Consider the following 24,547-nt stretch of genomic DNA (forward strand, 5'->3'; position numbering starts at 1 on the left):
TGTATTTAACATTGGTATCTGGATAGCAATCTTTAGTGATGATACTTAGGAACTTACAAGTGAAGATGGTGGAAGAAAAATAACTTATGTATTATCTAAATCTATATAAATCTATCTCCATCAGATAATGTTTTAACTTTATATATGTTTTTGGTGCACAAAAAAAAAGCTTAAAGTCACAGTGACAACCACGAAATTGAAAGATCACTACACTAAGTACCAAGACGCTACTTAGGGAGTGCATATAGTTCAAAAAATTATATGTATTTATATATATATTGTTTCGTGCAAATACTTCTCTGACTAATAGAAAATAAATGTCCATGTTTATGATCCTTTTGCTCTTTTTTCCCTTTTTCACTCAAGGAATAGATATGATGTTCAATAGTCACAGTGCTCATTTACAGAAATTAGTTTTCCAGAGGCTTTCTCAAATGCTTCTCTAATGCTTTCATCAATATTTAGTTTCATGAAATATTTGCACCAAGTTTGATTTTTATTATTGACCTGTACAAAAAAAAATTCTTTAAGAGAGCCCTGAGCACAGTTTTGCAGGGCATTATACAGAGGTTGACTAGAACACAGTTCTTGATCTAAAGGGATTACAGTTTTAACTGTCAAGACAGACAAAGAACAAACAAGCATTGTGTAAGCTGTGCTACAGTAATCAGGACAAAGAAAAAACTCCTTGTGATTTTGGTAGTGATTTCACTACTGAGCAATCAAGCACACAATGATAATACTAAGGATCACTTGAAGTGATGCTTAAATGCAGAAGAAAAAAATTATCAAATTCTGTTACTTGCTATGAATTACTCATTAATCTCTATTTGCATTTCTTATCTCAAAGAACCTTAACTATCTGATCTGCATGTGTAAATAATAATTATTATTAAATAATGAAAGTAGTGCAATTATTAAATAATGCAACAATATCAATAATTACTCTTATTAATAATAAATTATAATAAGTATCTTAGAACCATGCATGGTCCCAAACTGCAATATTCAAACACAGATCTGAAATGTCTGCTTGGATTTGGAATTGGGGTTCAAACCACATCAGTTACAGAGTCACATTTCAAAATACATACTGTTGGTCATTCTGGACTTTCACTCCCCCTCCACACTTCCTCTTACTTTGGTCCATACCTAGAGATGAGAAACTGTTCAGGAAGTACTGTCTCTCCTTTATAATCAAACTGTCTCTCTCCTTTATAATCAATGTAACAACAAGTAATTTAGGCATTATGATCTTCATCTAAAGAGTTGAATGTTGAGAAGACAAGAAAGTCAGTGACAGTACAAATACCAAGTCTCAGGCTTCCTTGCTTGTTTGCCTGATTTTTCCCTACATAAGTATAGCTGACAACATTGGCTGATACAATATTTTGTCTTCATAGTAGTTACATGAAAAATATTTTTTTTCCAGGAAAAAAAGATCATTCAACATGGCAATAGATATACATTCAGATGTATTTAATTATATATACTTTATATACTATCTTTCCTAATGATCGCAAGATGATATACAAATTTGGTGCAGTAAGATTATTATGATTATGATTATAACATGTTTTCTGAGGTACTTTTTAAAAGCCAGATCTATGCGGATTTTGGTACAGTAAAAGTGCTTTAAAAATTAAAAAGAACTGAAACTGCTTTAAATTATTTTGAAAATTCAGTCTGATCTTCTGTAAAATCAGTTTCCTTATCCACCAAATTTAAATGATGAATAAGGAAAAGCAGTTTAGTAGTTTGTTGATGATTTTATAGGGCAATAGTCAATGGAAGGGAGAGAAAAGTGGTAAGTAGTAGTGTATGACTCCAACTTTTGCATAACTAAACATACTTTTCCATGGTCCCTCTCCTGCCTTACAAAAACATCCTCTCTTCTGGCATAACACCCACAGAGACTGATACAGAGATGTTTTCCACAGAGTACAATTCAGATGAAAGAAAAAATTTCAGTCCTTCACCTGTGCATGGGTAGCAACACAAGATGCTTTCCTGTTTGAAATGAAACTTAATTGTTATAACTTTGGCTCTTCTCCTAAATGAAGCTGATATAAATTTTGTCAGCACTGGTGTTTCTATAGCATGCACATCCAAACATGCACACATTGACAAACATGGACACACATGCATAGATGAACAATGGCAGCAAGAAAAAGAAAAAGAAAAAAAAAAAAAGCAACTGCAACTCTCATTTTAAATCCAAGTCTTTTTGACTCCAGTGGAGCTGGGCTAATTTACACCAGCTGAGAATCTGCTCTTGTATTTATTTTAGAAAAGATGCAATTTTGTCCTAACAAGCAGTTTGCAGGGCCTACTTGATTGATTTAGTTGACTCTGGCTTTATTACAGCTTAATGTGTTCACATCACTATTGTTAAAGTTGTTTCAGCACTTCTATTATTACTGCCTAGTTTTTGGCATTTAGAAGTTTATAATAATAATAACAGTATTTTGCACTTTTATAGTTCCTTATTCTGAGGAACGCGAAGAGCTTTGCAAACAATAATTACTCCTTACAACCCCTCGATATAGCAGATTATATTATAACACATTTACTAGCGGTTCAGATTCTGATCTCAGTTCACATCAGCGTGCTTGCAAACTATCTACACTACAAATGTGGTTTGGATTCCTTCTGAAATAAAAAGAAAAGCAGTAATGTTCTTTGCAAAAGCTGCTGTTATCCCAAAAAAAACTTTACAGACCTGATTCCCTCTCCTCTGTATTAATTTTTAAAACTCTCCATTTGCTCCAGCCCCCACTCTCCTCTGCGCTCACTGTAGCAGCAAAGGACTGCAAAGGCATGAGGAAACTGGCTTAAACAGATGATGAGACATTCCCTTCTATAAAGAAAATTTATCCTAGCTCAACGAAATCATGTCTTTATTTCTATTTGGGCCTGTAATAAATAAATAAATAAATAAAAAGCAGAATACTGTTGAGCAATCTGGAGCAGAATGGTTATTATTTTCAGCAGAAATAAGAGAGATTCTGAAGCTACTTTACCAAACCAAGAAAATACACCCAAAAAAAAAGGAAAAAAAAAAAAGCTCTATTTAACTACCCAGAATTAGAACTGTGAATATAATGATGTCCTTGATTTCAACTTGAAAACCAAGTAGTTAAACAATGTTTTCAATTCAGACCAATCTGAAAATTTTATTTTAAATATACTGACCCATAATATCTGATTTCATTTTGAGAACTTTTTTTTTTTTTAAAGTCTTTTTAAAGCTAAGACCTGCCATGTAACCTTTTTTTCGGGAAAAAGAAAGTATCACAAACTCTGAGAGGAAAACTCTTTGTTTCATGAACAGTTCAATTCCTCTGGAAAGTGCATTCTTCTGGGAAAAAAAAATCTGCTCTGCCTAGTGTGTGATCCTATCTCTTTAATCACTATAAGAAATACATACACAATTTAAGATGGATTTTCGATCATTTCACTCCTTATAATAAAATAATTTATGGAAAGAAAAAAAGCTTCATTAGTTAACCCATCTGAGCACAGATCTGACCTATAGAGATTTGAATGAGCTGTGTTAATCACAGTGGACTCCTCTGCTATTAAAACTGATATCAGGCAAGAACTTAACTTCAAGTACATCAACACTTTTCAATGACAAGAAAAAAAAAATAGCCAAAAAACAACAAAAAAGATGCAAATGCTCTCATGCCCTTATTGCAGGAATTTGACAGTAGATGATAATTCAATTAACTCTCCTACCATCTCTACTGCTACTGAAAAGAAAATATCTTTGTCAGATTGTTAAAATAATTGAGGTTTCATGGAGTATAATCCACAGCTTTAGCACAAGGTGAAGCCTCAGTCTCACTGCTGAAACTAGTGGTGACTGATTTATTGGTAAGGTATACCTTTTGATTAATTTCAAGAGATCATGAATCAGACATTTTAAAACATACAGCAAAATTCTGGCTAACAATGTGGATTTTTTTTTGTTGTTGTTGTTAAATTCCAGGAAGCTGGGGTTTTGAATTTTGGCTAGCTCCTACAGAGAAACGCAAGGGTGTTTCTGCAGAATTTTGAAGATACTTCACATAAATAAATATTTGAAAAATTTAATAAATTTTATTATCTAGATATTGTACATTAGAAGATTATGGTCAGATCTGGGAAACCAATATGGCCTACTGATTTGAATCAGTGGGGAAGATTTGCCTCAAAATTGATGGTATATCACCCTGTAAGTGGTTTTGGTTATGAATAATTATAATAGCTCTCAATTTACTTAAAATTATACCCTCTGAATTTGACCCACAATAACAAACAAACAAACAAACATGAAAAAAAAAAAAAACTTAAATTAGTATTAAATCTTTTGTGGTCATTTAATTTTTGGAGTTAAACTTAGCAGGAAACTGGAAAAAAAAAAAAAAAAAAAAAAAAAAAAAAAGGAAATCCACAAAGAAAAATTGCAAAGTACATCTTTTGGATTGATCTATTTCATAGTAGAAACTCTAAGTGGTAATATTATCATAATATAGAGGAAAAATAAAGTAATCGAGGCCTCAGATTGTTTGTGTTTACACACTGAAAGATGGTTGCAGTAGATTCAATTCAGAAGAAATATAGAGCAATCTTAACTCTATCAATTCTGACTGGAGCGCAAAACTCAAATCAATTACTCATAAACATTTGTGATAATATTAATTTAATTTTTTTTTCTAAAACAAAGAGGGTAAATTAAAAGAAACAGCTTATTCCTTCATACGCTGTAGTGACAAGATTAAAAATTAAATTTATACATATTTCATTTCTACATAATAAAGCCTTTTTACAAAAAGAAAAAAATACCACAGTTCATCTAATTAAATCAAAGAAAATTGCCTGCAGCGATGCTACAGTATTACAATTAGACGTCTGCCAAAACCAGCCATTTGAATTCTTAAACACCACTCCAGTCTTAAATACAAAACATGGTTTTCATCATTTTGTGTGATATCGCTGAAATATTTTTTTTTCATCACTATTACGTCAGCTTGGAATGCCTTTCCAGACTCATTACATATCTTCTTCTGTCTTACTGAAACACTGAAAGAAGTAAGTGCAGAGTAGTTTTGCTTTGTTGTCTGTAAATCTACACAAATTTTGGAACATAACATTATGGAAAGTAAATAACGCTGACTAAAAAAAAAAATAAATACATTACCTCTATCAAAAATTCAAGTTTCATGTAACTCATTTAGTTCATGTAATGCTTAAATAGTCTCTGGAAGTAGATATGAAAACAATAAAAAACTAAGACACAACCAGTACAAGTAGTTGAAGTCAATTATTACAAAAACTGAGGTTATTCACATTTTCTATTCCTACACAGTCTGATTAGTAAATTTAATCTAATCACCACATCCAGATCCCAAAAGGCCTGCATCAAATGATCAGCTCACCCCCAACACTTCACTGGTGACCTTGTGCAAGTTGCAGTTTTCCCCATGTCTGTAAAATGGGAAAATAATACCTCCTACCTGACAAGGGGTGTTGTCAGGCTAAAATCCACTGAAGACTATCAGACACTCAGATACCAAATGTAATGAGATAGATATAGAGATAGGCTGAAAACACTGAAGACTGAATAAATAAGTTGCTATGCTACAGTAAAGGCAATTCACTTTTGTTTAGTAGAAGCAGAGTTGAGTTACAAGTTACTGCTGACAGAGAGAAAAATACACTTCAAAAGCATTAAGATGGATTTCAACAAAACTATCAACTTTTAATTTTGAGAATACATATTTGCAAAGCTTTATGTAATATAAATAGTAAAATAATAAAGATAATGCACAATTGATGGCTAAGGCTGTGTTAGGAGCTTCCTATATCATGGTATTTTACAGGTAACAATGAAAACTATAGCAATGTTCACCTTGTCATCTCTCTGTCTCCTTCCTGTCCTCCACGTTCATGTGCTTTATAGAGCAAGAACATCTGTAATCTCTGCTGAACTCTCCCAGGTCACATATAGGCATAGCCCCTTTTAGATTCTTCCAGTTGACTTGACTGAGCCTGGGCTGAGGTGAAAATGTATTCCACCCTCCAGGGAAAGTTCCCATTGACCAACTGATGATACCACTTCCACTGATCTGTATTAGAGGAAAATGTTCACAGTACAGTTCCATGTTTGGCCAAGCAAAAATCGGTGTCATGTACATACTCAGGATCATGAGGGTTTTGCCATCCACTTTGTACAAACACATATGTTTCTGAAGTCTTTCTCTAGATATGAGACAGATGTTCTGTGAACCTATTTTCCACTATCCTCCATATGACCAAAGCTGTTTATGATGAAAAATCTAGGAAAAAAAAAATAAACAGGGAAACAGACATGTTCTTATTTATTTATTTATTTATTTTCCCTGGATAACTTGCCACAGGCAGGTGCCTGGTACTGTGGTCAAGCAAGCAGCCCTTTTTAAAGGACTCTGTCAGATACAATCCTCTTGGTTCATTTTGTCCCCTGCTGTTACAGTCTCATGTGGGATTGCACACATTAAGAATGCCTCCCCAGGCATTGTTGGTACTTGTACTCTGGTTTAGAATCAAACAGAACACAAACATTCTTTAGAGGATACCTACCAAACTACTGCATCATAAAATATGTTTAGGAGTTGATTCTTATGATTCAAAGCTGGGTCTTTCTTCTGCCAAATCAAGCAGAGACTGTAAAAGGCAAGAAATCTTTTTCAGCTTAAACATAAATAAGAAACTGTTTTCTCATTGAAAAAAAAAAAAAAAAAGAAATTTTTGTTTGCACTCTTCCCAATATATTACCATTTTGACATTATTAAGGAAATCACTTCAACATTGTAAACTTGATTAACAAAATATGTTAAGAATGAATTAAAACTCCTCTGCATAATCATTCCCTATTGCAATATGCAGTGTGGAAAGAAGAGAAAGTTTGGAAAATAAAAGAGGCTGAACAATATAGAAGTCATGTCAACATTTTGGTTCACTTGACTACATACAACTTCCAGCTCATTAATCCTTGTGGTTAACTTGGTCATATTTTAATAGCATGTTTAAATTAGACACACATGCAAATACATGATGCGGCAGGTGACAAAAGATAGAGCCTTAGGCTGGACAACTGCAGACTAATAACAACAGACCGTGCTAGGTTTCGATTATTTAACTTTTGTTTTGAAAGTTTTGTTGTTTTGTTTTGTTTTCATATGTTCAAAAAACACAATGCAATGCATAAATTATTGGACTGCACTGGTGAGAAAGTTACAATTAATTAGAATTCGTTCATGCATAATTAGGTAATAGTTGTTAGATAGCCAAAGATCAATCCTGAGCTTTACTAAGACAGAGTATTCAATTGCAGATAATGTTGATAGCAGAAAGAATGGGAGTCATTGGATGACTCCATGGACACCTACCTTCAGTTAATAATCAAGAGGACACTTTCAGAAATCCGTTATTCTTCATCCATGAAAGCTTGTCATGCAATTCACCACCTAAAACCACTCAGCCTTTACATGAGGTGTATTCCCAGAGGAATCTATCCAGTAAGTTTGCTTATAACACAGCCCACAGATCAGGTTCTGACTAAAAGATAATGGGAATACAATAAGGCCTCCTATTACAATCCCAAAGGACAAAAGTTTGAAACATAGGTTGAATTCCTTTCTCAGATTCCTTTCTGAGTCAGCTCCTGATTGCAGTTTTTGTACATTTCTGTAGGGCTTCATGTTTCTTCATTCCTGTGGCAATGAACCTTTGCAGTACAAGCTTTCAGCAGTATACCAATATCCTGGTAGGTCGGATGAACAAGTTCAACTTCAACAAAAGGTCCATATCCTATTTGGTATGCCGTTCCACCACATTCTTTAGTTCATCACTATTCATGACTGAGAATTTTAGCAAACAAGCAAAAACTGGCAAAATAAATCATCAGCATTTGCTTACATTGTTCTCTTTTTGCCAGCCCTCAGACATTTGAAAATTCAATACTAATGGAGGAGATAAAGAATAGCAAATTCCACTTAAGAAACACAGCAGAAAATCTACACAACACGCTTATAGAGAACTCTGATGTCTTTTTCACCTATCTTTTGCCTACATTGGTCTGTTGTTTTGTTTCTTTGTTTGAGAGACGACCTGATATAGAGCACTATTATTCAAATCTTCACTAGCATTTATTTTTAAAATGTGCATGCTAAATTTCAGTATTAGAACAAATAATTTGTAGCTGCTGTTTTACTATCATGTTGTTCTTGTGGGAAAGTTTGCAAGATTGCAGAATTTGCATCACATTATATTTACCAAACTTCGTAGTAATTACTGAAACTCAGTAGCTTTTTGAGAACTTGCAGTAATGTATAGGATTTTCTAAAAAAGGAAAGTGTCTGTGAGTTAGTTGCTGGCAATAGTTGTGGCTATGTCTATTCAGGATCAGTAAGCACTTATTTGCAGATAAGCCTTCCATATCTAGACTATATAATGTCACTGAATTCTGCTGTTACTTGGACTGTAGACATGTCTAGTCTAAGGAATGGGTATCAAAATAAAAGCTTTGATGCCAGAACTTTTGGAACAGGTACAGAAACCTCTCCTGTCTTTCCTAGACTTCTAATGCATGCATGGTAGAATAAAAAATAGTATTTACACTAGTAGCCTGTTAGATTGCTAACAAAAATTTTCTAAACAAAATGATGAGACATAGCACAGAATCATTTCCAGTGCTTAGAAATAAGCTGCATTTGCCTTTCCATCTGGATTAGTCTTAAAAGAATGTCTATTCATGCTGGAGTTGCCTATCGTCACATGAGAGCACTTAATGGAGAGAGCAAATCTTTTCTGATCAATCATTGTCCTTCACAGAGTTACCAGTCAAACCGTCAGAAATCTGCTGTACATGTTTGCTCAAGGAGGGGTGTATTTCTTTGTCCTTTCTAGCTTTTGTAACTGGGGAACACTATCATCCACTGTAGAGTGCAGAGTTATCAGTGGGAAGTCTCCCTTTACCCTTTTGATGAAATGTTAAAAGCAGCACCAGACATGAACCAGAGACACACTGCAAGTTACAAAAGCAGAGCATTTGGGGGTAAGTATAACACTTGGAGAGACTGAACAACAACAAAAGTAAAAGTGAACCATGTTGTTATGTAATAAAGCTTAGCACTTTTCATGAGTTAAGGATTATTATTTGCACATTGAAAATAGAGAAGACCACAGAGACCACTAAAGCTGGGATTAGAATGCATAAAACCCTGAATCCCAGATCTTGCCTTCAACCACTAAACCACATCTTCTATAGTTAGATGTTTTTTAAGTCATGGAGCTGCTTATTACTCAACATTCTGCAAGTACTTAAGCACCCTGCTGAATCAAGGCCCAGCTCCTGGAGACTAAAGCCCCGCAGTTCTTACTCAGGCATTTATCATTTGTAATCATGTAACTGGAATCTGTCTACTTTAAAACACACCCTTTTTCTTCACAGGAAAAATAAAGTCATTAGACTCTCCAGAGTCCATGGGTTTGATTTGTAGTTTTTCACTCCAGTTTGAAACCAGAATAACTCCACTGTGCTCAGAATGATTGCATTGGTTAAAAGTGGGAGTAACATAACAAAGTCCCAGTCAAATGGCCATGTACTCTTGATGAAAATATCATGATTTCTCATCATAATCAGCTGTGTTTGGTATTGCTACTACTGCCATGCTGTTAACTGAGATATATGTTCAGGGACGGTTGGATCAGGTGATCTTGGATGTCTTTTCCAACCTTAATGATTCTATGATTCTGTGATTTTATGTTGATACACATTTAGGAGGAACAGACAATCTCACTGAGAACCTGGCCAAGCAAATCATTTCCATTTGATTGTATTTGATTTGCAAGAAATAACATATTAACTTTAAATAATTATCCACAAACTGGAACCTGGTCCTGAGATTCTGACATATGAATTTCTAATTATGCTTAGCTGGCTATAATTTTTCATCTGGAGGATATTTCCATTATGCAAGCTGGATGAACAGGTTATTTTATGTAAGATCTTCAATGAATATCCATCATTGGCCTTAAAGAAAGAAATAAAGAAAATGTATTAGCTCATGTAGACTCTGCCTTTCACATCTCCATTTACTCAAGAGCCATTTGAAGTTCTCTTCATGTCTGCTCAGATAAATGGCCAGCTGGCTCCTATGCATAATGTATGCATTGTGGCAGGAGCAGGGGTATTTGGTAACCACGTGTGATGATTTGTGCGAGATCAAGTCACCTGTATGCTCATGCTGTATTAGTTTGTTATCCCTCTGCATCTCTCGGGTACTGCCCACAGTATGTATCACACTGAGGAGGCCAAAGTGATTGAAAGGACAGTTTTGACCTCTTCCATCTGTGTGCTGGTACAATGGTAAACAAGATTAAAACCTATGCTATTCCAGGGCCTCTTAGACTGGGCAAGAGACAGATTTCATTTAACACGGAGGACAATGGAGACAATGTTTTGCCATACCATCACTAGATTTGTTCAACATATTAACTCACTCTTTGGGGCCACGCAGAAGCTGCCAGTTAAATCATGCATTGTAGATAGAATTGCAATGAAGACTGTAATACAATGTAAAAAATGTAAAACTATGTAAAAAAATGTAAAAAAAAAATACTGTAAATACAATACACCATGGAAGACTTGTCTATATTAAAGATCTTCCAGTTAATTATCCTCTTAGATGCACCCTAAGGTGCAGTTCTGACAGATCCTTGTTAATCCATTTCAGTTTGAAAGCACTTGAAAACTGTATGTTAAGCTGAAATTCACTGGTAAACTCAAAATGTATGTTTCTGAGGACTTGTATAGAAGACCCTGCACCATTGCAAAATGTAAGTGAGGAGGGTGATCACTGTAGCATACTCTGGCTTTTCCCAGATTTGAGAAAGTTTCCTTGCTTGGGATCTTTGGCTCAAGATGTTGAAGGAAAGGTATATAGACCCCAGTGGTGGGTAGAGCTGATAGGACCAATACACTTGTTCCAGGCCAACTGTAGATACATAGGACTCTAATGTATGGAAACCCATCCCGGACCTCCCCTCCAGCTTCTCATCCTCTCAATCTGTTTCTGCTCCCAGTTACCTTTTCCGACACAATCATCATGGGTCACTCCACACCTTACCACACAACTTCTACAGGGAAGGAAAAGGAAGGATAAAAACGGTAAATGTTACCATCATGTCTGCATCTTCAGCTACAGGATCTCTGCCTGAAACCTCCCCTTGCAACCACCACAGCAAGCAGGTGACTGTGTGTTACCAGGACAGTGCTCCAAATGCAGGAACCTGTCCCTGCTCCTGTCTGCCCTTTCTAGTTGGGCAAACACCACTCCCCTATAAAGACCCACAATGTATGGTGTTATGGTGTGTAGGGGGAGAGGCAGTCTGAATTCCATTTTTCATTTACACCTATCTATCTGGGACAAATGGAATCAGAGATAAAATCTTTAGAAATCTAGAAGTCTGGATGGGCTGAGCAGCAGCTCTGTCCTACTTGATTCTAAATGCTGAGCTCACAAAAGTTCTTCCATTAACTTCAGTGCATCTAAAGGACAACAGTCTTCTGCATCCTCATTCCAAGCAAGTTTTTTTCTTGCCTGGGCTTTCTCAAGTATCAAAGGAGAAAAGCAGATCCACGAAGAGAAGTGGGCATCTGAATTTTTCATTTGCCTCACAAAATAAAATGAACGAGCAGCTGAACTCTTGCAAGATGATAAAAAGGGTGTAATACCCTTTTCTAAACACACAATACATGTCAGATCTCCCCCAGCACCACCCCTGCTCAGAGACATACACACACTTGATCCCTGAGCATTTTTGAAAATTTGGACAGTAGAAACGTTTGTCACACACACAAGCTATAACTGGGAGAAGAGAATGGGAGAAAAGACATCCATTTTGACTTCATGCTAAATTATCGGCATCTTGGCCTCATGCCAGCTCAGCCAGCTTATAATAATAACTGGCTCAAGGCCAAGGCTTTTTAGAGTGAGAGAGAGCATACTGCTTTCTCTTTCTTCAAAAATTTGTTAATAATCTCTATGTTACTTATAATCTATGCAGCTTAATTAAATAAAAATGTCTGGTTTAACTTTGCCAGTAACTCAAAATTGGAGGTGAGATCAAATTATTGGGAGTCTAGAATCAGTTTGGATTTCAAACAGGAGACTTCGCAGGGACTGCTTGTAGCTGGCTTTCTGGTTAGGGCCCCAGATACCTTGAGACCAGAACACAAACACTCAGTTTGATCGTGGATGGCATGAAAAAAAGTGGAAAAAGGATGGAAATCTGTGATGAAAACCTATTGTTGTATTGAACCACGTCTTGAACCTTGACCTGTCATCCCTGAAGATATACCGCAGTGTTTCTACTTCATATGGTAAACTCGAGGAGGACCAACTTTATCTAAAAGACAGAGTTATGATGATGCCTGACACGATATCTTTCTAATTTTAAAATGAATCCAGTCAAACTACATTCTTAATGGCAAGGGTTGAAGGAGAAGCAAAATTCCTCTAATTCAAACAAGTGTGAGAACTTTCAGGTCTCACTTAAATTCTATTTCCTCTGGTGTTTTTGTAGTCCTTATTATTATTATTAAAACCCCTAGAGATGACCTGCTGTGATTGTACAAAAAGCCCCTTATGCATCTAAAGTGCAACCACAAATAATAACAGCAAGCATAAGCAAAGCAGAAAAAAATATTTCATCCCTTTTAAGCATAAAATATGGCAAAAAGGAAAAGAATATATAGTAAAGAGGTTCCCACTAAGTTGCAGGAGGAACTCCTAATGTTAATGTAATGATAGATGAGCTTACTGGGTGTTTTTATTAACATCTTACAACGTGTTTCTTTTTCAGATTAACTAATATTTTATCTTCCTCCTGCAGTGCAAAAGATGTTTCTAAAAATTGTCCGTGTACAAAAGTCCCTTTCTTGAGATTTTATAGTTATCCATTGTTATAATTTTTATCAGATATTAAATCTATTGCTGCCCTGTGCGGACCTGCAGTAAACCTATCAAGAAATGTGTTGCACATATGTCAAAAAGAGGGTGAAGTTCAGTTCATGCTGGACATGTACCCACATCTCTGGATGTTGAACCTTGTTATCACTAACATTCCCCAAGCTTTTTTGAAGCCTAATGCTACCTAAGTGGGCTGCAAAACTGGGCCGCAAAATCTTCAAGAACAATCTTTCTTTTCAAATTTCAGGCACCTCATTTTCTTCTTTCTTCTTTCAGAGTATTTTTAGTCCTTCTACTTCAGGGACTGTCACTAAGAGGATGATGATATCACAGGAGGCATTCAGCACTTCACAAGATTAGGTCTCTGGTCTTTGCCAAAAATTGGAAGGAACTGAAGACTCAGAAAATGAAAACAAAACTTCCTTCTCTGAAATTGGGCAGATATATAGCACACTGAGCATCAGCTGCCATAACACCTTCCTGTATTGTCATTTCATTCTCCTTATTTATGACTTGAATTTTTGGATTCTAGTAGACACCAGGAATGTCAAGATCACTGAGGTAGAGACTATTTTCTTTGTTATTTGTTTGTATAGTGCCTTGTTGAATAGAGTTGTAACTCCTGATTAGTCTGTATAAGCCAATGAACTATAAAAATAACTACCAGTAATAATAATAATGAAGGAACGTGATTTTTGATTTCAGAAATGTTCTTAACCCTTTACTGGTCAAACTTATAGAAGGTTCTTATTTTAACTGGAGAAAAGCAATCCATATCTAGTGGATATATTGCACAAAAGACAAAGTGTTTGCATTCTTCAGGTTCAAGGACTGAGAACATGATGATACCCTTTAAGATATGATAAATCTAATTCTGTGTAGTTTCTGTAGAAATCTCATCATTTTCATCTTTCATGTTAACACTTCAGCTGAAAGTTAGGCCCTGAGTCACAGATAATATAGGTTCAGAAGTTCCACTCCCAAGTGAAACTACATAATTCACTCTGGTGGAAACCCCTCTCTTTTACAAGTTGCAGAGGATAGGTTGTGACAACTTGGTACAGAAGTAGGTGGGTTTATAGGATAAAATGCAAGAAATACTTTAGAAACTAGGCTGCTGCCTTATAATGCAGATGATTAACAGCAGCAGAGATCAGGTGCTATTCATTCTCATGCATCCAAGGTGGAAAGGTAAAGCCTGGCTAACAGAACCCCAAATTATAAAGTGTAGAGGAAACCCTGCAGCAGAGTGCACTGGGTTGGCAAATGCCTGGTGCAAGGAAATCTTGCTAAGCCTGAGGTGTTCCTTAGGATCTTGGGGGCAACAGAGGCCATGTCCAGGCCTCCTGCCACAGCTCCTGTGGCAATGTAAGTTAAGAGAACCATTTTTGAGAAGGAAACGAGTGCACAGGGCCCTCCATGCATAAACTGTGATTCCAGTGGTGGCTTGTGCTCATTATATAGTGTGAGATCACAAATAGAAGTTTTCACACTTGCCCATCTGCCACCAACTGACTCTAAAGAGCTGGTGAATCATGCACTTAAAAGAGGGCGAATTTTTCCCCGCTGCCATTGGAATGTGTTTTGAAATTAAATATGCACAGTACAAAAGCTGAGTAACAAGGTTGTGCTGATCACACCAGACACTGTGTATAATGCTACAGACATGAGGGTCAGGGGTGTAGGCCAAGATCATGGTCCTTAGTCACTGCATCAATGAAAGCTGATTCCTCCTTCCCCTTGGTGTCCCTTTCCATGTCTGAAGAGACTATTGAAAGAAAGATTTCTTTGAGAGGAGCCAGGAAAAAGAAGAAGGGGAGGGGGAGAGGGTTAAATAACATAAATATGGTGAAAAAATATTATTTTTGTGCTTGCATATGGCACTTTTTTTCTCTCTATCTATCTATATGCATACATTTTCCATTTGCTATTTGTAATTATGGCTTTGGCTTTACAATGTATTCATCAGTGACACTGTGATCCTTTTGTTCTGCTGCATATTAAAATGGTTCAGAAGATAGATTCAAAAGGTCTCAGGTTCCCAAGAAGGAACATAATAGGGGTAATGCATGGCAAGAACAGTTTCTGCTTTCTGCAAAACAGGAATAAATAAGGGAGCTATTGCATTACATTTTATGTACAGTACTGTACTCTTTGTCAAAGTGTTAGACAGATTCTTATCCATTGCATATACTAGTTCTTAACCTGATTTACATCTTTAAATCATTTTTAAGACTCCCTGTTCTCACAATGGAAACCAGGCAGGATTTATAGAAGCATTACAAGCACATTCTTTTTCTGAAGAACAATGTTAATATGATCATTTCTATCATTCAGAAAAGGGGGGAAAAAAGGACAAAGGAATGTTTTTGTTTTTCATTCCCACTTTAAACATAAGTTTTCTCTGGGTGTGACTAATCTACATGAAGAATAACTTTCCATTACACATTGTAGTTTTGTGCAATATGTGACAGCTGTTTGACCCTGTCACTAAAGTCCCTCTTGCCATGGAAAAGAGACAGGAGTATGCTGCAGTGAAGATAAAATGCTCTTTATTCAGACTGCTGGACAGAACCAGACTCCTTGATTTTCTGATTGCCAGCACATCCTATGTATCTGTATGCCATCACTAAAAATCTTTCCAACCCCAGATCTGTACGGCCCAGCTGTGGAAGAAATCAAGTGCACTGCAGATGTCAGATCTCAGGTGCCCCAGGACTCAAGCTTTACGTTGGATATGCTACCTGATTTTTTGAAAACATGACTCCAGCATCCAAGCTTAAGGCAAGATTGATCCACATTGCAAATGAGGAGGCAGTGCAAACCTCCTGAACAGCTTTGAACACAGCTTTATCACAAAGCTGTATCACTGTGATGTGAGTGATATTCATTATTCTTGTGATCTGTTCATATCTACCTCAGTCAGCCTTGTGCAGTGGTGGGAGAACAGTCAAGTGTTCATCCAAAATCAGTGTTTGACTGTTGCTCTTAACAGTGAGCATGTAACGTGAACACATAACTAAGCAATGCCGTGCTGACTGAGAATACCCCAGCTTGCCTCCACACTACTAGGTCCAGAAGAATATGGCTAAATCAGTGAGATATTGAGACCAGGATAGTTTGCTTTATCAAAAAATATGCTTGATCAAAAAATATGCTTGATCAAAATCTGTTAGTTGGGGCTAACCTACATGCAGGATCTTGTATCTCTGTACAGACTGAATTTAAAATACACCAGTTTATTCCATGCTAGGTGGACTGCCTTTAAGAGCGGTCAGAGCAGTTCAGAATGAACTGTGCTATGGAGAGGTGACTAGATTTGCTGGTCCTCAGCTTCTCATCCAGAAAACAGACACAAACAGTTTGTCCTAACTCCTGTTTCTTGTTGGCCTGATTGTATAAAAAACACTAAGAGCATTTGATGAAGGGGTCCACGTTAGTCATTATTTCAGGAAAAAAATGAATATTCTGTCAGTTATTTGTTCCTCCTTACCATGCAAAAGCAAATGATTCTTCCCACCCCTTCATATTGCAGATCCTACAAATCTGGAAGTGATGAAATCAAACAAAACCTTAAAAAGTGGCCAAAGGAGGATGAGAAAAAGATGGGCTCAGTTGGCAAATGTAGATCTGCTGTTTCTAAACAATGAAGACTCCAAAGTATTTAAGTACATGCCTTATTTTAACATCATGAGTGTCCTTGCTGACTTGGGCCTTCTTTGGAGAGTCTGTAGATCAGGACCACAGTTATCATGTAGCATTCATGTTTAGGACAGTGAAAAATAAGTCAAAGACATGATTGCTAATTCCTCTTCTTTATGTCTCTTTGATTATAACTGCTATGAATGTTTATGTTAATTTAATGTTGGCTACATATCATTGACATTATGGCTAAATTATTAGTGTTGTCTTGGTTGCTAGTAACTTGTTGTTATTCAGTCTCATTGTGAGCTTATTTCCTCCCCAAGGAAGTTTGGACACAACTCTGAAATGCGAATTATAAAACAATTTTTTAAAAAACATTATTTCTAGAAGTCACATTAGTGCATTTTTCTGCTGATATTACAGCTAACTAGGAGCTAAAGTACTTGCTCATTTTTCAGAGCTGTGAAGGATAAAAGCCAGTTCAACGAACAATCTTCTTAATTTCTCCCACCTCAGCCTTCTCTCTTCCTCACACCTTCTGCTTCTTTTATCTTTCTCTCTATCAGCCTTGCTTATACCTGTCCCTAAAACACTTGAGCAGGAAAGACAAATTGATATTAACTCTTCACCATTAAGGAAAAAAAGTGATATCTTTGATGTACTTATATGCTTACATTCAGGCACACTATACGTAGCCTGGAGAACATGTAATTAAGTGACTGCAGTCTTTCCAAACAAGCTCTTTCCCTCTGTCTCTTATAAATCAGAAGTTCCTTTCGTATATCTACAATCTTCAAAGATACATTTGAGGGAGAAGAAGCTGGATACTGTACTTCTGTGAGGATATTGCTCAAATCTCTTAGCTACAAGGTTCTGCCTTGCACAAAGGCAGGAGAAGGCTGATCATCTTATTGGTGGTATTTTATACCACTAAGTTTTACCTTGCTCCTTCTCAGCTCTTGCTTGAAATGGGGAGTGAGGAGAGGCTTTTGCCACACACTGACGCTCAGCAGCATCTGACCTCAGTGACTTCAGCAGAATTCAATGGGTGGTGGAAGGTGCTATCTTTGTGGTGTCTTGCCTGCAAAACAATCAGCTTCTCTTCCAACCTCTGGAGTTCCCACAGGCTTTGTTGCTCAAAATGTTCACTGATAGAAATGGAGGTATAAAACTTTTCAAACCAAAAGTGTTATGCCAGCATAGTATGCAGCCCTTTGGTGACTTACTTGATAATCTGCTGTATGGCTTGTTCATATTCCAAGATCTGCATTCATTCTGCTCATGCCCTCAAGCGAGTAATACCGAGCCTTAAGAAACACAATACCGATAGGCGGGATATATTGAACAGACCTCATCATTTTGCTTGATACCAGTACATCATACTGGTATCTGAGCATGGTCAGAGTAAGTCCATCTCTGCCTGCAAAATAAGTCATCTACCTGTTGTAAGTTCACTGGTGGGAGAATGCTCACTCTTTTTCCATCGCTAAAACAAACAAACAAATAAATAAAAATTATCTGTTGCTTTGTCTTCTGGTCTTTTGTATGTTTGTGATTCAGCAACATCATAATGAGTCACACAAGTCTTACCTATGGCTACAACTTCGTTGAATTCTTTGCTATCATCAACTTATATAAGACATTTATTTGAATTATTTTGTGATTTTTTTGGAAGAATTTCACATTTGAAAGAGTTTTCCGCACTGATATGCTGATAGCTTTTAATTTGAGGGGATATATATGACCAGGTGTTGTGCTATCTCTGTTGTAAGCCACAGTTAAAATACAGAACAGATTGGTGTGTCGGTATCCCCTTTCAAGGGATTTTTTTAATATATATATATATATATATATTTTTAAGTATCCCTCTCAATGAAAGCCTTTAGTTATTTCCCTACATGAAAACTGTGAGCCTTTGAAAGCAATGCCCATAGTACAGGCGATGGAGTCTTCTGTTTCCTCTGATCCTCTCTTGCTATGTAAGTCTTTCCATTTATGGGGAGACATCAGGTTCACAGACATTTGAGACAAGCAATTTGGGGTTACAAGGAGTCCCAAAGTGAGAAACAAAATTTGTGTCTATTTAACACCATTTGGGTGTGCATAATAAAAATCTACTACAGCAAAGGGGAATTTGTGTGGTTCACTGGAATTGAGCAAGAGGTGGAAGTGGTACTCTCATTGTTAATGGGAAGAGTGCAGAGTTGTGGAAGGGGAGGGAAACAGAAATGCAACAATGCAACCTGCAAAAGAACATATGAAGCTGAAATAAAAGAGCTGCCCCTGTCTGACCTTCTCACTTGCAGTTTGAATTTGGTCATCCTAAATGTTAAGCACTAGAAAAAAGTAAGATATTCTTTCAATCACCTATGCTGCCTAGAGAAAGTATTGTGAAGAATTTCTTGTTACTGGTATTCGGAAAAGTTAGTGATAGAAATGACTGTGGGATGAGTAATACATAAAAATATTCACTCAGACTGAGTCAAAACAATGTAAATTATGCCTGAGTCAATAATGAGTATAGGATTAGGCATACTGGACTTGATTTTCCTCTTACTTACAACATCAAAAATTAAAATTAATTCAATAGACTACATAACGCTAATAAAAGTGTGAAAAGCTACTTTCAGTCTGCACAATCCATATTAAGGGATAAGCTCTGTTTTGTAGTTGAGTTCAAAAACTAAGGTTCAAATTCCAACTTTTACCTCAAGTTCAACTTTTACCTCAAGTTCAACTTTCACCATTGAACTCTGTGCCTTGTCACAACCCTTTTAACTAATAAGCAGAATCTATTCAGATCAAAAGCAATCCAAAATGGGGATTTCTTCTCACTTACTATCTGATCAGATGATGCCCAGCACATCTGCAATGGGAAGTACAAATGTGAAATAAGCATGTTACAATGGGAATGATTCCAATGTCTTGAGAAAGACAGATGAATGAGCATGAGTGGTCGATAAGTGTATCTCCTGGTTCAGTGCTTCTTGAATGAAACATATGTATGACTTTGGTTTCTTATCATCTTTTGGACCCATCATCTTTTTATTTACCTATGTTTTTGTTATTTCACTACACATAGAGAGATCTTTGTTTTCCTGTAATCTCTGACACTACATGGCACTGTGACTGAAAGGATCAAAAAGGGAGAATCTAGAATGGCACATTACCAGTCACCACTGCCACAGGCTGAAAAGAAAGAAGAGTGATTTTTTTTTTATTTGTATATAACAAAATCAAAATCAAAACCAAAAAAACTTACATCATGACTTTTAAAGACTATTTTCAAAGTATTTTTTTCTTCATTTGGTTGAACATATGCTGTTTTTTACAGAAAAGCGAATCCTTTTCATGTATCTTTAAAGGTTTTTTTTTTTAGTTTTTTTTTTTCCCAATATATTATATCTTGAGTTTTGTAAAACAATTACAAATATTAAAGTGCATGGATTGACTGTTGTTTTTTAAGTTGAAAAACAATTATTCCTTCATGTGTTGGTTTAATAAATTCCCATGATAAGGTTGCTTACCAACCAGTCCCCTCTTTTCCTTGTTATGATATTTTAGAACAAAATTTTAAACAAATATCTTCCTGCCCATTGTAGTGACCAGTCTCAGAGTGAAAGTCAGACACAATCTCAAAATCCGTGCATGAAAACAAAGGGAGAAGAGGGACTAATAGGTAGCATGCTTAGCCTCGGTCACTGCTCAGTTTCTCCCCAAGCTGTACTCTTCCTGTGTGACTTTGGACCTTATCCCACTTCTTGTTACTCTGTAAAATAGAGGTAGAAATACTTGATGTTGCACAGAGGTATTGTGAGAGAGATAAACATCAAAGTCTGGGAGGTGCTCAAACACTACAGAGATAGAGACAAGATAAGTACTGTACATAGAAAAAAACTCCATTGTATGACTGAAAAGCCCAAACAACGATGCTTTAGTCTTTAATCTTACAGTTTAAATAAAGCCTTGTCATATCCCATTGTGTAGTTTTCATGAATGTTTATTTCAATAGTCCTGTTGCAGTGGCCATCTGGAATCATTCAGTTGTACAGTGCTACTCTGGGCACTAATTTCTTAAGTCCTGAGAACAGGGCCTCAAGCCTTGCAAAAATGCAATCATGGACCAAGCTAGTTTAGTATTGAATTACCACAGCTTAAGTACTTACCAGGTCCCCATGATGCTCTGGTGCCTCTGTTCACACATGCTTTTTGCACATGGAAAATGCAAGGTAATATGACTTACCTAAACTGCCTTTCAGTGCAGGCTAAGGACATGCACTTACTGATACATCTTAATTATTTAATATGAGAAAATCACAATAATTAAACCTGTAGACTTTTGTTTGTTCAAAAGCTTTTCAGTTCTACCCCACCAGAGGCACTAGCCAAGAGTTAGTCAGCACATCCTCGCTGTTTTCCTGGCTGCTGCAAAACAGGCCCGTATTTTCATCCTCATCTTTCATTTCTCTGACTCCCTCACCAGAAAAAGCTCAGAAGTGTAGGGGAGAGTCAGGTTCTCTAGGCGATCAGCTCATTGATCCTTCATAATAAGCTGGGATCAAGCCTCTGGATTCTTCAAAGCCTTTTTGTAGGGTCCAAGATCCCTGTCTCAGGACAGAAAATGCTGCAGGCTCTCAGCTGTGAAGGCTAAGGTGAGATATGAAAGTCACAACTGCGAGAAAGTATGGTAGAAGGTGAAGTTCTCCTACAGTTGTTTTCTTTGCTTCAGATACGGCTCAGATTAAGGAGGAATTCAAAGAAGTTTTATGGTAGCAAATGGCAATATGGAGTGTTAATAAGTTTGCATACAGACAGTGAAATACATTTACAGAACAATAAAATAAATAATCAAAGTAAATAATCATCATTTGAGCTAAAATGGCTGATTTAGTTTACATTCTCCTGAACTGAAATAATGAAATGAAATGAAATGAAATGAAATGAAATGAAATGAAATAAATAAAACAAAACAAAACAAAACAAAATACTAAAATAAAATAAAATAAAATAAAATAAAATAAAATAAAATAAAGCAGTGTAATTTTAAAATGGCACAAATATTAGCACATTGCTGCTCCAATGAAACACGGTAGAACAAATCTGATTGGAGGCTGGTCAGTTTGCGCCTGATGCCTAATCAAGAGCTTATTTTTTGCCACAGTCCCTAGGGCACTGCTTTATCTTCAAAGCTTGAGCCAAGAAAATTCACATCTTCAAGTTGTCTGCAGGCTGTTTTTCTTTCTTTCCTTTTTTTTTTTTTTTTTCCCCTCCTCTCTCTCTCCCTCTTCAGCTCTCCATCCTGGCTCAGTTAACAAACCTATTAATCCCCAGTCAAGTACATACATGCAAAACTCTAATGAAAGAAAGAAAATGTGGAAGAAAAAGACCAGAACTCTACAGATCAACACTAGCACTATTATTTTCCTTCTGGTTTCTTCTCTGTATTCAGCAAAATTTTATGCAAGCATCTAGTTTCCAACAATGTGGCAAGATGTAGCTTTGATACCTCTACTTCACTGTAAACTTGGGCTATCTCAATTAAGTGGCCATTACTTTGTTCAAGAGATAGCATCAAAAGATAAGGCTGTTTCATGAGGAAATTTTTAAGATTCCAGTGGTCTGCTATTAACAGAAATTCAGTTGTGAGCCAGTAGGTTTTAAGTGGTTAATTCCCATTTGTGCTTTTGAAAGATTTTTTTAACTTGTTATCATTATTTCAGTAATGTAATGGGGAAGGAAACAGATACCAGAAATCTTTTTAAAAGTACCACTGCAACTCTGCCTATAAATTAAGCAATTAAATATGTAAGATCCATGAGTAGACACCTACAGACTCAACTGAATAAACAACAGTCTAATAGGGTGAATTAAATCTACACAACAGTGGAACACATACCGGAATGTAAGGTTGAAGATATCCATCAGTATATTCTATTGCTTGAATGTGCCGGTGTTTTGAAAATGTAACCCACTGTATGTTTATGGCTATTTATCCCTTCCCTTCTTCCCACCCACTCCCCAATTATTTCATTCCTCTGGAATGTGACTTAGTGCAGAATATTGAATCTCTTCATTTCAGGGCATGCACTGTGTTTACCTGTAACTCTTAAGCTACTGTATCTTAATGGGATCTTGAAGGAGGGGTCAAGGTTACTTAGTTACCATGCTTAATTCATTCTTGAGGAGGTTTAAATAGAGACTGACGGCATGCTAATGTTTGATAATCATTGCTATTAACTAAGGGAGAATCAATGATCCCCTTATACTTCTGCTGGTTTTAGAAACAGATCCCGAGACTGAAAAGTCAAAGTCATTAATCAGCCCGTAGTATGATCTACATGAAAAAAACTACATCCTCCCAGCACATAAAGCATGTCGTCTCCTGTTCCATGCATGCAATCTTTCAATTTACATTTTATGAAGATTTACCTAGATCTATGATCTCTGATCAATTTTTTGTCTTCATCATATTTTAAACACTTCCAGCTCATTTTCAAGTTTCACCATTTTTATCCACAGTCAAAAACACAGCTGGCTGAAGCTGCAACTTGGAGGTGGCATGTAATGAGCAGGGGGGAATCCCTGTCTATGTGACACAAAGATTAGCCTTTTGCGAGCTGAAATCCTATTCAGGAATCTCTGTTAATGAGAACCAATTTACTAGCACTGCTGTTTATATTATTTTATATTGTTTTTACTACTTTTTGTAGTGTTTATAATAGTTAGGAGTTGTATAAACAATAAATAACAGAATTATTATTTGTTCTATTACAGTATCAGTCTCAGTCATAACTAGAATTTTTCCATACTTGAACTGCGTAATTCCAGAGACAAAAACAGTCTCTGCCCTAAAGTATTTGTAACTGAATACAGCACTGGATGTCCACATTAGTCAATAAAATAACAATACAGGGAAATATATTTCAAAGCATATCTGTGGTGGGCTGAATTATTAATCCCATTTAACAAAAAGCAAACTGAGACTCAAGTAACCATAAAGTGATATTTTCACAAGTTTCCATTAATCTGGGGTCTGAAATTATGTCATCATCTTGTATCAGGGCAATTGTTTTCTTAGTGCTCTTTATTCTCTACCACTTCAGCCAGCAGCCTGTGTTGCTGGTACTTAAGGTCCAGAGATTACCCTCAAGTGACAATGATGTATGTACATACAGTTCAGTACTTTTCCCTTTGAGTTTAACTTAACTGGGAGATGCTAAGACTCCTGGAAATCAGGTTGTTGTTTTTCAGCCTCAGCAACAGAGAAGAGAGGCATCCTGCCTTAATATGAGATTTCAACATTTGGTTTGGAACTATTGCCTGACTTTCACAAGTCTACAGAACAACCATAGAAAAGACAAGTCTCTTGACATGCACCTTGTGCTTTAATCACAAGAACATCCTTAATTAGAGGCAAATTCTGACACTGAGCCAATTAGATCACTTGTGTAATAAGGTAGTCCTCAGTGAGAGTGACAGTGGCAAAATCTGGTCCTTGATAAATGAAAGGCAATGCTGAGTACTTCCCTAGGACTTTGATGAGAATGCACAGTAGCTCTCTTGTCTAAAAGTCTGAAGCTTTGCTGCCTTCCCTTATGAAAGTAAATGATTTCTAAATATGCTATATTATTATTATTTATTTAAAAATACAGTAAATTATTCATTTTCTTTTTATTCTCATTTGAAGCAAAAACTGTATTCACATTTCTGATATTAATTGGTTGAGATTTTCAAAGCTGTATGAGCACCAAAAGAGTGGAATTAAAATCTTATCTTCTAGTCATTCACTCACATGGAACACTCACCATTGCTGCAATTATCCCAAGAGTTTCCTCTCCTACCTATAGGTTTGAATTATGTCTTATCCTGTGCTGAAACACCAACTCTTTCTATAGGAGATG

Source organism: Cygnus atratus, chromosome 5 (assembly GCF_013377495.2).
Source record: "Cygnus atratus isolate AKBS03 ecotype Queensland, Australia chromosome 5, CAtr_DNAZoo_HiC_assembly, whole genome shotgun sequence".
NCBI classification, from domain to species: Eukaryota; Metazoa; Chordata; class Aves; order Anseriformes; family Anatidae; genus Cygnus; species Cygnus atratus.